The sequence below is a fragment of the Falco naumanni genome, chromosome 8 (assembly GCF_017639655.2).
Source record: "Falco naumanni isolate bFalNau1 chromosome 8, bFalNau1.pat, whole genome shotgun sequence".
In the NCBI taxonomy this organism is placed as follows: Eukaryota; Metazoa; Chordata; class Aves; order Falconiformes; family Falconidae; genus Falco; species Falco naumanni.
Genome location: NC_054061.1, coordinates 53296214 through 53308528, shown reverse-complemented (window position 1 = coordinate 53308528; position 12315 = coordinate 53296214). Strand labels below are relative to the sequence as shown.

Below are 12315 nucleotides of genomic sequence, written 5' to 3'. Positions count from 1 at the left end.
GCTGTATTTGCTTTCAGAGGCATGTGTGCCTTCCATCGAAATAAATTAGTCTCTCAGGCTTCTGAGGAGAGTATTAGACCTAACATCATCTTAATATATTCTAAAGCTGTGTGTCTGAGAGAAGTGAATTAAAGGATTTTAAATTTCTAATTACTTCAGATGTAATTAATTTCCTCCTTAAAAAGAAAAAAAAAAAAAAAAAAAAAGAGTTGGATGGGAAAATGTGGTTTAAAAAGGCAGCAAGAACGTGAAAGGGGATAACTGTTACCCTGCGAGAACTGCTGCAAAGCACTGAATTAATGATTTTATTTTGTGCACGGCAATTAGACGTAGCAGTACTTTACAGCTACCAAGTCAGCGCTGCTTCTTTGAGAAACGTCTTGCTGTTTACTATGGTGAGGCTTGCAGCATCCTCGGGACTGGCACCCTGTGTTGGAATGTGCTGCAGCCTTTCAGGGGGTACCCGGAGAGCTTCATCCCAGGTGTGAGCCGCCTGCTGCCTGCTCACAAGCATCTGCTCAGCCCTGCTGCGTCGGCAGGAAGGTGAAACCCCACCACAGAAATAATTCATGACAGTGCAACTAACCCCAGAAAGAATTATTCTGAGTTGCCCTCTCTGTAAGTTTATAGCTTGTGACATCTGACTGGGGTTTCGTGGCAGCCCTGGAGATTTATCAGCGGTACCTGATCTCCCCTTTATATCTTGCAGTAAATTCAGAGAATTCACAGCTGCTGACTTCTGTCTGCGTTGCTGGCACCAAATGCCAGTTCTACTGAATTTCCCAGAGATGTGTTTAACCAGGTCAGTGATGAATCCACCCAAGAGCCGTCTCTGCTTTGACCAATTAAGAACAAACTAAAATTAATGAATATAAATTTTGTACGGAGAGATGCTGTGTTGCCTTTAGATATTCTCAAAGCACCGTCGGTGTTATCTCTGGCCTGAACAGCAGCATGGTGCTGGCTATGGGCTAGAAACCGTGTGAGGCTGCACTCTGCTGCAGCAGTAGTAGTTGAAGATATGCCTGCTAGGATGTCTTCTGCATCACAGTGCTTTGTTTTCAGAAAAAGGAAGGTGGAAGAAACTTGATTATGGGGACTGAGCAAATTAGCAATATCTTGACATAAAAACAGTCTGCTTAGAAAGTTTTTAACCTTGGTATGTTAAAAGAACATGCTCAAATTAAGCCATGAGCTGTAAAGGCTAGTTTCTTACTTTCCCATTTTTGTGCCAAGAGCATTGACTGTATTCAATTACCCTGAAAGTGGAGGTTAGCAGAATCAGATTTGCAGCTCAACCTTTCCTATCATCCAGAAGTACAAAAGCCTCTTTCTTCCCACGGCTCTGGATGAGCAGGAGAATCCACGCTGCCTTGCCTGATCACAGAAGAGATTCTCTTACAAACCTGGGTCCTTTTCGTTAGCATCCTCTTACAAGGTTAGGCCCCTCTGCTGGGCGAGATTATGGCTTTCATGTGTAAGACAAATAAATGTGAAGTATTGACAGTGCCTTCCAGGCTCAGACGTACCTGAGGTAACCCCAGACCTCTGCATGCCTGGCTCAGATATCTTGTTTAAGCCTCTGAGCCTTCTGCTGGAGGATGCTCATGAAGAAATGCTTCTTCCCACCCCCTGCTCAGACACAGCAGTGAGGCAGGATTGCAATTAGTCATTCTTCAATAAGTTCTTTAGCAGTATGTTAGCTTTGTTGTGGGAATTAAGAGCAAAGATGTTAATTGAATTCTTCCTTGCCATTTTTGTTTTCTCCTTTGTGTTCTTTTTCAAATAAAAATATTTCCCCTTGATCTTACCATCTGTACGTATGTACTGTAAAAGGCCTTTTCAGAGAATTAGCTAGTGATACTGATGAACATGTAAGAATCATGCATGATGTGCTTTTTCTTGGTGTGTTTTGGTTTGGTTTTGTCTGAGGCTTCTAATTTCTTTACATTTCATTGGATGGCAAAAGTGCATCTTAATACCAGGGTAAACTCCCTGTAAAGTTTCGGTTGCAGTCCTAAACTGTAAAATGGCTAGAGTTTCCCAATGAAAGAGATCTAATAATTATTTTGATATGGACAAAACGACTTATTTTCTCTTAGGTTTGTTTGCAAAAGTAGTTCTACACAGTTCTCAAAACTGTTTCTGCTGTGGCTTTCCATAAGATTTCTTCTGTCCTAAGCATTAGAAGGAAAAAAAAATGTGTGTGGTGGGAAATAAAGGAAAGTGTTGGGGAAACTAAGCGTTAGTTTGCAACCAGCTTATTTTCTTATTTGCTAACATTTTGGTTTTCAGTTGGCTAACTGGTTGGCTTACTTGGCATTCAGCTAGATTCAGATACACAGATGCTAGATAGCAGGAGTTACAGGATGCTTTTTGTTCAAGACTAATTTTTGGGGAAACAGTTTGTCCAAAAGGAAGTATGTATGCTGTATGGGAATGGAGATTTCTAACTGGAGTTCTCTATTGTATTTTTTTTTTTCTCCCCAGTGTGTTCAGTTCTCATTTCTTGCTAAAGACTTTCACATAACCTTGTTCTTATTTGACTTTATGCTGCTGTCTGTGGCTACTGGAAACAAGTTATTTGGAAACTACATGTCTCTGGAATAAAGTGAGGTTGATCTCCAGTGTTTTTCTATAGCTCAGTATAAGTGACAGTGTTTATAACCTGCTTCCAGAAAAATAGTGCTAAAGCTTTAAAGGAGTGAGGATGAAAGTATAAAATACAAAACTAATAAATGTTGTGTAAAGTGTGGGGTTTTTTCCTCTTTGCAATGCTATATCTGCAGTCTCAGCTCATTACAGCAAAATGGCAAAAGGGAAAATGCCCATTTAATAACCTCCCTGCCACCACAAATCTGTATTTGAAAGCATTTCCTTACGCAGTATGAAGTGGTAAAATAATTGTCAGAGCTGTGTAAGTCAATATGTCCTCAGCTGGGATGAATAATGATTCCTCCCGAGAGGAGCTGTGCTGGCAGGCTGCGAGCCTGGCCGGGAGATCCTGGCACTTCTGCTCACAGAAAGTAGTAAGTTATTTTGGAATAAGGAATCTGTGGCTGCATAAAGGAACTGGACTGAGGTATGTTCTTCCATAGCCTGGTGCTGCAGCGGTGTGCTCTGCAAAGCCTCGGTTTTGCTGTGTGGTTGGGAGGTACGGACGTAATTGGCCTCTTACAGAGGGGAATGGAGGCACAAAGGTACAATCCTAGGGAAAAAGTGGTCAGCATCACAAGCAACGTTGCAGACACTAATTTTCTGGTGCCTTCTGATCTGTTTGCCTGTCACCTGAGGTGGTCCTGGAGCCTCCAGTTTCATAAATAGGCAGAATGAGGTTCCTCAAGAGCAGAATACCGACGAGGCAGAGGAATGACCAAGTGAAGTGATTCCTTACAAAGCATTAAGACCAAGGGGTTTAGTTTCAGGCCCCCACCAGGAGGAAGAGTAAAGATCATCCAAGGACTCTAACATTGTGGTGCATTTTGTGAGCAGAAATAGCAGCAGTTTGTGATGCCTTGGAGGTGAGCCTGCACCAAAATACCTGCTGGCATGAGTCCTGGCGGTGAGACGGGAGGAGCTAGTGGAGTTTGTTAATTTTAATTCTCAGATAGTTTTGGCATAATAGAGAAAAGAAGTAGTGCAGTGCTATCAGGACTGAATAATGGTTGAATAGTTGTGCCCAGAGGCTGGACTGAGGCACCTGGGAAGCATTACTGCCAGCTGGGAGGTGCTCCTCGATGCTTGCTGGTGGCTGATTCTGGTTCCCAGTTGATGTCATCGTCTGTGCAGAGTCAGCATTCATTTCTCAGAACAGCAACATATCATAAAGCTAAATGGCACATCTTAGGTAAAAAGTCTAGTTAAATGCCAAGTTAGTCCTTGTGAGCCAAATAATCAACATGTTTTTAACCTGGGCCATAGCAAAAGCCCAAATGTAAGCATTGGTACCTGTCACTATGTCCCACTGTCTTGCAGAGGTCAGTTGTCCTTCCTTGTACATATAGATATATGTATTAAAAGTCTTTTGTGTATAATTTTTGGTAGCCAGCAATAGCTTAAATTTAACACACAGACACCCCCACCCCCCACCCCCTCACCCACACCCCCTTCCCTAAATAGTTATTTCTTAAATACTTGGTGTATGATGAACTAAGTAAGATGACACAGAGGAATTTGGGACATTGCTTGTGTCAAAGAAGGTAAAATTGCTGTGTTCTTTGTAATTCAGAAACAGAAATTAAATCAGATAAAGTTGCTGCAACTCCAGCTTAGGGCTGTGATGTGATTTGCCGTGAGGTGTGACTGGTTGGAGGGTCAGGCGTTACGATCATGTAGGTGAAATTAAGGTGAACTGTGTAAGGTGGCTGGAAAGGGGAGACTGCACGAACACTGGAGAGACTACCATGGCAGGGCTCTTGTGGAGCTACCAAGGCAGGGCTCTTCTGTGAACCTAGGAAGCAGATGGATTCTGTAAGGGACTCAAGAAATGTTAGAAAAACTCAGGGGCAATGCAGAAAAGCTGTGAGCGCTCGAGTCTGTTCTTTCTCAGGGAATGATTCCAAGTGATCCACTGCAGCCAAAGAGAAACTGCTAACCACGCACTTTACCTTGCAAACCCGAAAGTCAGCCAATTGCTAAGTGCCTGAAATAAGCAGAAGGAAAGGAGACTTGGTGGAGGGATAGCTCCTCCAAGAGTCAGCGTACGTCACGTCTTGAAATGAAGGTGCTGGTGTTCCAAGCTGATGCCAGACTTCCAAGGGGCCTCATCACACTCAACAATGAGCCTGTATGAACGAGGTGTAATGCACTAGTTTGAAATAAGGGGAGCCAGAGGAGGGCCATTTTTATTTTTATTTTTTAAAAACTGGGTGAATCCTGGATTCTGGTACATTTCAAGTAAAGCTTCGAGTGTCAGAATCTGCCCATCAGAGGATTTTGCGTTGTCACTCACTCACTGCAAAAACCAGTTCTGTTTTCTGAATATTTTTTTGTAATTTATTTTGGAAAGACACTGGCTACGGATGAATATATGAGACTACTTATTTACACTGGCAGTCTTCTCATTAATTACTAGTGTGAAGTGGAAATTTTACCACTAGTTTCATTTTGTGTAATATTGTATTATATCGGTAATATTATTAACATTCTGAGCATTGCTCAAAGACCTATATGCAAAGTTTTTATCCTCTTTAGAAAAAGGGCAATTAATTTCTTTGTGCTCAATGAAGTAAGGACATCTGCAAATTATAGTTCTGGTATATAATTACATGTTTTGAGTAGCACACTGAATGCTAGTAGAAATATAAACTATTTGCAGTGATAAATACATCATCCAAGTCCCGCAAAATAAGCGGACTTTTGTTACTGCCATTTTAATTGCATGTAATTGAATTATTTCTTCTGTTTAAGTTTTTCAGATCTTTTATAGCTTGAAATAAAATTTGGGGACAGGAAAAACCCCAACACTAGGGTGAATGAGGAGGTGATTCAGACTTTACTTACCTTCTTACATCTGGTTTGCTCAAGTGCCACAAAGACTATAAAATTTATTGAGACTATTTTAAAATTAAGGCTTAGCCAAATTCTGCACTCAAAATACTTCTTTTCTCATTTTAAAGACTAAACACTTTGTGATGTGATACGTGGCTTCCACTAATAAGGCTAGAGTAAGTCTTTCCCTGTTGAGAGTCTCTTGTCTTGTCATCCTTGTCATCAACAGGGATGAGTTGATCCGGATAGCACTTCTTTTGGGCTCAGCTGTCCCTGGCTGTGCTTTGTGACTGCAGACTGCATCCCATGAGCTAAAGCTCTCTGTCTCTACTGAGGTCAGTTGCCACAGACATCAAAACTGATAGTGGAACAAGACGTGTGTCTCAGTCTTGGGTGTTGTGCAAAGATATATATTCTTTAATACATACATGTGTGTGTCTCTGTGTATATATATATACATTATATTTAAATAGATAAAATAGGAAAATATATTTGTCTGTATTAAATATAGACACACACACTGGTTAATAATTAAAATATTATGTGAAATCTGCAAAGAAAACATTATTTAAGAGATAAAAGTCTTATGTGTTTGTTGTTATTCAATAGTATGTACTACAAGAGTCTATGGGAATAAAGTAGTATTTTTCTCTTTTCCCTATCAGGTTCTCATACAACGGCATTCAGTGTTAGTCTTTCCGCATGAAAATGCCAGACACGATTTCTAGTTTGATGGCTGCACTCCTATGGCCCAGAAACAGTTATTACCAAAATGTTTTTCGCTGATCTGCATCCTTCAAAAACAAAATTATAAGTATTATTACAACAGGTGTGGTAGTTCTTAGAGGTTGTAGAGTTGTGTAAGCTTGGGTGTTTTCCATTGCAGTTTCTCTTGTGGAACAGATTTCAACAGAAATGTATGATAGATTAAAATATTGATAGATTCATGTAACTCCATAACATTAAAATCCCTTTGGACAATTTTTAAGGGGAAATATAATTAATTTTAAGATAGTTAAAAGCTGAAAATTAATTTTAAAATAGTTAAAAGCTGAAAGTACAGTTAAAACTCTTCATATTTTATTGAATTGGACACATTTCAAAGTGCTTCTGTAATATTGTCTGCGTGTACATGGCACATCTAGGGGTGCTATATGTTCTTTGCCAGCAGAACTGTCAGAATGTGGTGTGTGTCTCTGTGTGTGTAAGGTCTCCGCAGTATTAAAAAGCAAGCCTATTTTTGAACTCAGCTATTTTGAACTCAAAACACAAGGGCTTTGAAAGTTGGCTTCCCTTGAATTATTTATAATATGGAACTGCCAGACAGTATGCTTTAAAAGTAAGTGATAAGCCAGGACAAAAATGAATGGGGTATCGCCTTGTCTGCACATCTGCATTTCTAAAGATTAGGCAGAATTGGACAGGAGACTAAAGATTGTTTCATTCTTTGAGAATTACTTCTCTTCATCTACATTGCATTTCTGGAGCTGGTATCCATGGCAATTTGCAAGGATGATTTAGGAGCTAGGCTTGACAATGTCTGTGCGAGTTCGTATTCTAACACACTTAACATTACTTTGCGAGTTCATTTATAAACAGTTGTAAACAGTGTATTTTAAATTCCTTTTTTTCCCACCCTAATGCACATAGAATGTCCATTTTTAGTGGAGTGGAGGATCCCTATGGATTTGGTTCCATTTCTGTAACAAGTCTGTAATCTAGATGCCTCTGGATACTCCTGAATTTTTTCACAGCTTAGAATAAAACATGAATGGGGTTTAGTGAGCTGTACTGGCTAAGCATGGTGATTTAAACTTGTAGTGATCTTTTAGTTATTGGAGGATCACTGGATAAAGTTTGATAAATCTCAAATTTACTAATAATAATACTTGAAGTTCTGAGCATCTTCATAGTCATGTCGACTAAATCTTCTTGGAGAGGGGGAAAATGATCACACAGGACAAATACTTCCTAATGGTATTTGAATTTTAGATAACCTTTGGAGCTAAGAGCCATCAGTGTGAGCCAAACCCAAGGACTGTGATTTAGGAAGCCATTATTTCCCCAAGACCATGTTCTCTTAAAAAAAACAATTTATTTGTCTTTTGCTTGGAAGTTTTATGAGCTTCTGTGCCATTCTAGTGTGTTTCCGAGACAGTCCTTTACCCTAGCTCAACAGTATTTTGGTTTGATCAATAGGCCTGTGTTGCTGTGAAGTTACATTTATTCTCTATTTGAGTTTTCATGAGGAACAGGAAATACAAGTTGTTTCTCTCTTTCCATTATTATTCTCTCAGCCATGGGTTTATTCCTTCATCTCCCCTTTCTTCAATTCCAGGCTCCCTTAGGAGCTGGTTTTAGGATGTAACAGCCTGAGGGAAATAAACAAATGTCTTGATTGAGCTTGTTAACTTTGGTACTTGATACAAAACCTACTTTAGAGAGAATTTATTTCTGCCTTGATTATTACATTTCGTACTTTATAATATACATTAAATATTTTGGAGCTATTTTAAGCTTTTGACAGGTTGTATTGTGGTCTAAACCTAATCAACAAACTTAATACTGAAAGTCTTAGACACAATAGAAGGAAGAATATTTCAAGAATGCAGCAGGTTATAGTAGTTTGGCTTTTGTAATCCTTTGAAATTATTGTGATGCACTTGGAATTTGCTCCGGGTAGGTTGTATACCTTAGGATATTTTTATATACTGTGAAACAAATTTTCATGAGGAATTTACAGTTGCAAGCCAAATAGCCTCTTTCAGTTTTAATCCCTCAAATCTGGGAAGACAAGGGTTTGTCTTCTAACCAAAGAATTCGAATATCTGTCATTATATCTCATCTTTTCTGTTTTCAGTCTGTCACGTGAAGTTCCTGAGCTGAAGCTGTTGTACTCACTTAACATCCACACACCACTGACTGTAAATCAGAGCTGAATTTTCCCCTTACAGAAGCTGATGGACTAGATTTTGATTTCAGTTGCTCCACCGTTAGTTAAAAATAGACAAATTCATTTTGGAGTTTACAGCTATGGCATTGAGTTTCGAAAACATGATTCTTCTGGAAGCATATCAGTCCTGGAAGTGAATCACAGGTTGGTTGATGTTGGCAGGGACCTTGTGCAATCGTCCCTCGACCTGCTGGCAATGCTCTACCTAATGCATCGCAGAATGCTGCTGGCCACCTCTGCCATGGGGGCGTGCCGCTGGCTGCTGGGCAGCTTGGGGACCACAAGGATCCCGATGTCTGCCCTGATGGCAAGTCACAAGGTTTTTCCCATTGACTTTATTAAGACCATATGTTATAGCATACCCTGTGCTCTGTTTGCTGTAGTCAACAGAAAGCTGGAACAGCCTGATATACCAGAATGGTGGACAATAAAGGTAGAGTCAAGTTTTAGGAAATAGGAATTAATTTGTCAGAGTGTATCGTACTGAATGGCTGGGGAGTAACACAACTTGCAGAGATCCTGAAGTTCTCCTCTGGAGCGAGCTGACATAAATAGATGAGGATTGCTTGCACAGCTTATATGCAAAAATGTTTTGGGAATTGCGCAATTGGTGGAGCTGAGAACAAAGAAAGATGCAAAGAGGACTGCCTTTGTGGAGATGATTCTTGTTGCGGTTAGATGATGTAATGAGCTAGTAAATAATGTAAATGCGTACTCTATGATGCCTAGCATGGCTTTATAGCATGTCTTTTTTTTACTAAGTTACTCAAATGGCATTGCTTGTACAGGTTAGCAAATGCCATGAACTTCCCAGTTGCTGGAAACAAGTTGCGTTTTGTTAAAGTTTATTGAACTGTAAAACACTACGTAGATGTAATCTATTACCTAAAGATTTATTTTGCTGTATATTTGTGTGTGTTTTATTACTTAAGCTTTACATTTACTTTTTAAGTGCTGTGCTATAAAAGAAATCTCACTTTAGTGACTAAATACTTCATTGATTTCCAGGTCATGTGTATTTGCTTCTGGAAACAAAGCATTTTTCTTTATTGGATTTTCATTGAATCTTTTAATTTTATTTTTTTTACAGTTACTTATTTTTTATAATACATTGCATAGTACAATGAACTTGCAAATTTAGAAGTAACTTTGTCTTCCCTGGGAGTGCTTCTTTATATAAATCCAAACTAATCTTAGTCATAAAAATAGCTTAGCTAGCACCCTGCCTCAAAAATAATCAAAACTTTTTGAAAAGCTACATGGAAAACATCAAAAGGCTTTTCTTGACTATTGTAAAAATAATTTTGGTACGCTGTTGTGTTTTGAGAGAATCCATGTCAGTTGCAGCATCTCCAGCTGCTTACAGGAGAGGCTTTTGACCCAAGCTTGCTGCATTTCTGTGTCAGTATGTCTGTGCAGGGGCTGCCAGATGGAGTGGCCAAGACCCTTCACTTTGGGGGCATGATGAGGCCACACCAGTCCTGTGGAGCTCCCCCAGCATCTTTCTTTCCTGAGTAACTATTCAGTTCATTCCGCAGTACCCCTGAATGTCATGGTAGCTTTATGCCGCAGGCACCTGCTGCCCCAGCAGCAATAAAATCCTCTATTTATTGGAGAACCTCTCCTCCTTAGGTCTTGTCTTACTAGTAGGACTCTTGGAGAGGCGTCTTGCAGCATGTGGGACCCCTGAGCTTACCTGATGCCCCAGGGTTACGACTTTATGGATTCTTTTCTTGGGATCAGTAAAAGTCGAGTACAAATTTTAGGAAACTTTCTCTTCTGTAGCACAAATTCTGTTTATTCACCACTAGCTAGGGATTGCATACCTCATTGTGCATTTGGTTGAGGTCTGAGTTCAGGTGGATGCTTTATTCCTGTTAACCTATGATTTGTCTGATATGATTCCTCGTGCCATCCAAATGTGCAATTTTATTTAGGACTAATTAAAACACTAATTAAAAGCTGATAGCTGTGCTGAGAAAATACATATTTATCACTAGTGGACTCGACAGAATCATAAGTCCCTCTTTTTACAATTTAGTATTAATATTACTCTACAGACAATTCAGACATCTGTGCATTGTGAAGCCGTTCAAAACTGCTTTACTAGACTGACTTATTAAAAACATGTTATCTAATTCAACAGCTCATTGCTCTAAGCAAACCAGCTGGGCTAGCACAGAGCTAGGAAAAAAAACCCAATGAAAGATGAATTTGTAGGGCAGAGTTGGTTGGTTTATTAGAAGAGATCTTTGGCAGGAAGGGAAGCATAGCTTTTTTTTTTTTCCTGTTAAGTAGGAGATTAATAATTTTGTTGTGATTGCTTGTCCACTGATTTGGTGAGTAGATACGGAATATCTCTTGACTCTGTTGGAAATGGAAAGCTTACAAGGGTCTTGGAAAATAGATGTTTATTTGGGCTTTAGCACAGTCAGTCTGTGCCTTCCCCAGCTGTTGCAGCTGTGTTGGAAGATGGGGAATGACCATGGCCCCGTTCTTAGGAACTGTTATGGCTGTGCTGGAATTTCCCAGCCTGGTGTTAATGTGATGAACAGGGATTTGCCTGTGACTGGAGTTGCACATAGACAGTACCTAAGGGATAGCAAGTGTGATCATTGCAGAAATAATCAGACCTTAACAGGAATGTGTCCAGTAAACAAGGAGATTGTGCAGCTGCTAATAACTATAAAGAAGTGTCTAAGTACTGGTAAAGCTGGAATAGTTATTTAGATTACGCTGTCTGCTTTGAGGTTATTGGAGTCTGCACTAAGAATGGATTTGTGGGCATCTCCATATCGTATAAACAACACGAGTCACCTTGACTTTTAAAGACCATAGTGCTTTAATCTGTTGGAGGTCGTGATGGTTGTGTTAATATACAGGTTGAGACACTGAAACTATGATATCTTCCAAAAGTAATTCCTGTGACCCAACTAGAAATCTCTGTGGCTGTGAAAAGTAGGACTGCTCTATGGAAAACAGTGGTGGCTGCAGTATCGTCTACAACTTTTATCTTAAATTGGTTTTATAAACCTATGCACATACTTGTGAACAGTTCAGAGATTTTAAAAGAAATCCGTCCACATAACTCTCAGACATTTATGAACGATGCCAGTGTAATAGTAGTAGGTTGTTAATCTTGAGCAATGACAAAATCATATATGCATTCACAATGGACATTTTTAGTAAACTAAATCCATTTATCCACTGAGCCTTCAAGGAAGTGTATCTGTGACCTGAGGATTGTGCTCTGTATATGCTTCATGTTTGTCATGGTGGTGTGGGGTTTTTTTCCCCCCAGAAATAAGTAATTTATCCTACTTTGGCCTTATTTCGAAATACTTCTCTTGAAACCTTTTCTACTGTTGGTAATACTCTCCTGAGCTGCCAGAGTTGAACACTTGGAAGTTGCTTTTAGAGGAAGAAAAAACTGTTGTGATGAAAAAACAAAAGTTAAAAATACTAGCTAGATATGAATGTTGTCCGTGGAAATAACAATTAGCCTGGAATCCTGCCAGCATCCCTCTCCCAGGGTCTGACCCAACCACTATTGATGGAAGAAACACGCAGAGGCAAAAAATCATTTTTATTATTTTTTCTTTTTAAAGTCTGTCAGTGCTTTAGTGGGCCATCTCATAGTGCTTTTCTAGAAGGAGAAAGAAAATTATTACCCTCTGGAGCTGTTCAGCATCATGGCTGTTGATGGGAAACAGGGGAGATTAAAATATCCTTCCTAGGCTGGAACCTGCACCGACATCTGTGTTTGTAGACATCCGTATACCTTCAAATTGATTCTGTCTGCCTCTAAAAATACTATCACATACCATATTTGTCTTGCAGAAATGAAAATTTCTCTGATGTCCAACATAATG

At 39.5% G+C, this 12315-nt stretch overlaps 1 protein-coding gene across 1 annotated transcript in view; it reads left to right on the top strand.

Moving 5' to 3' along the window:
• The window catches only part of ZNF804A (zinc finger protein 804A), a 152780-nt gene that overhangs the window by 49248 nt on the left and 91217 nt on the right, over window positions 1-12315 (top strand). The gene's annotated exons all lie outside the window — the stretch shown is intronic.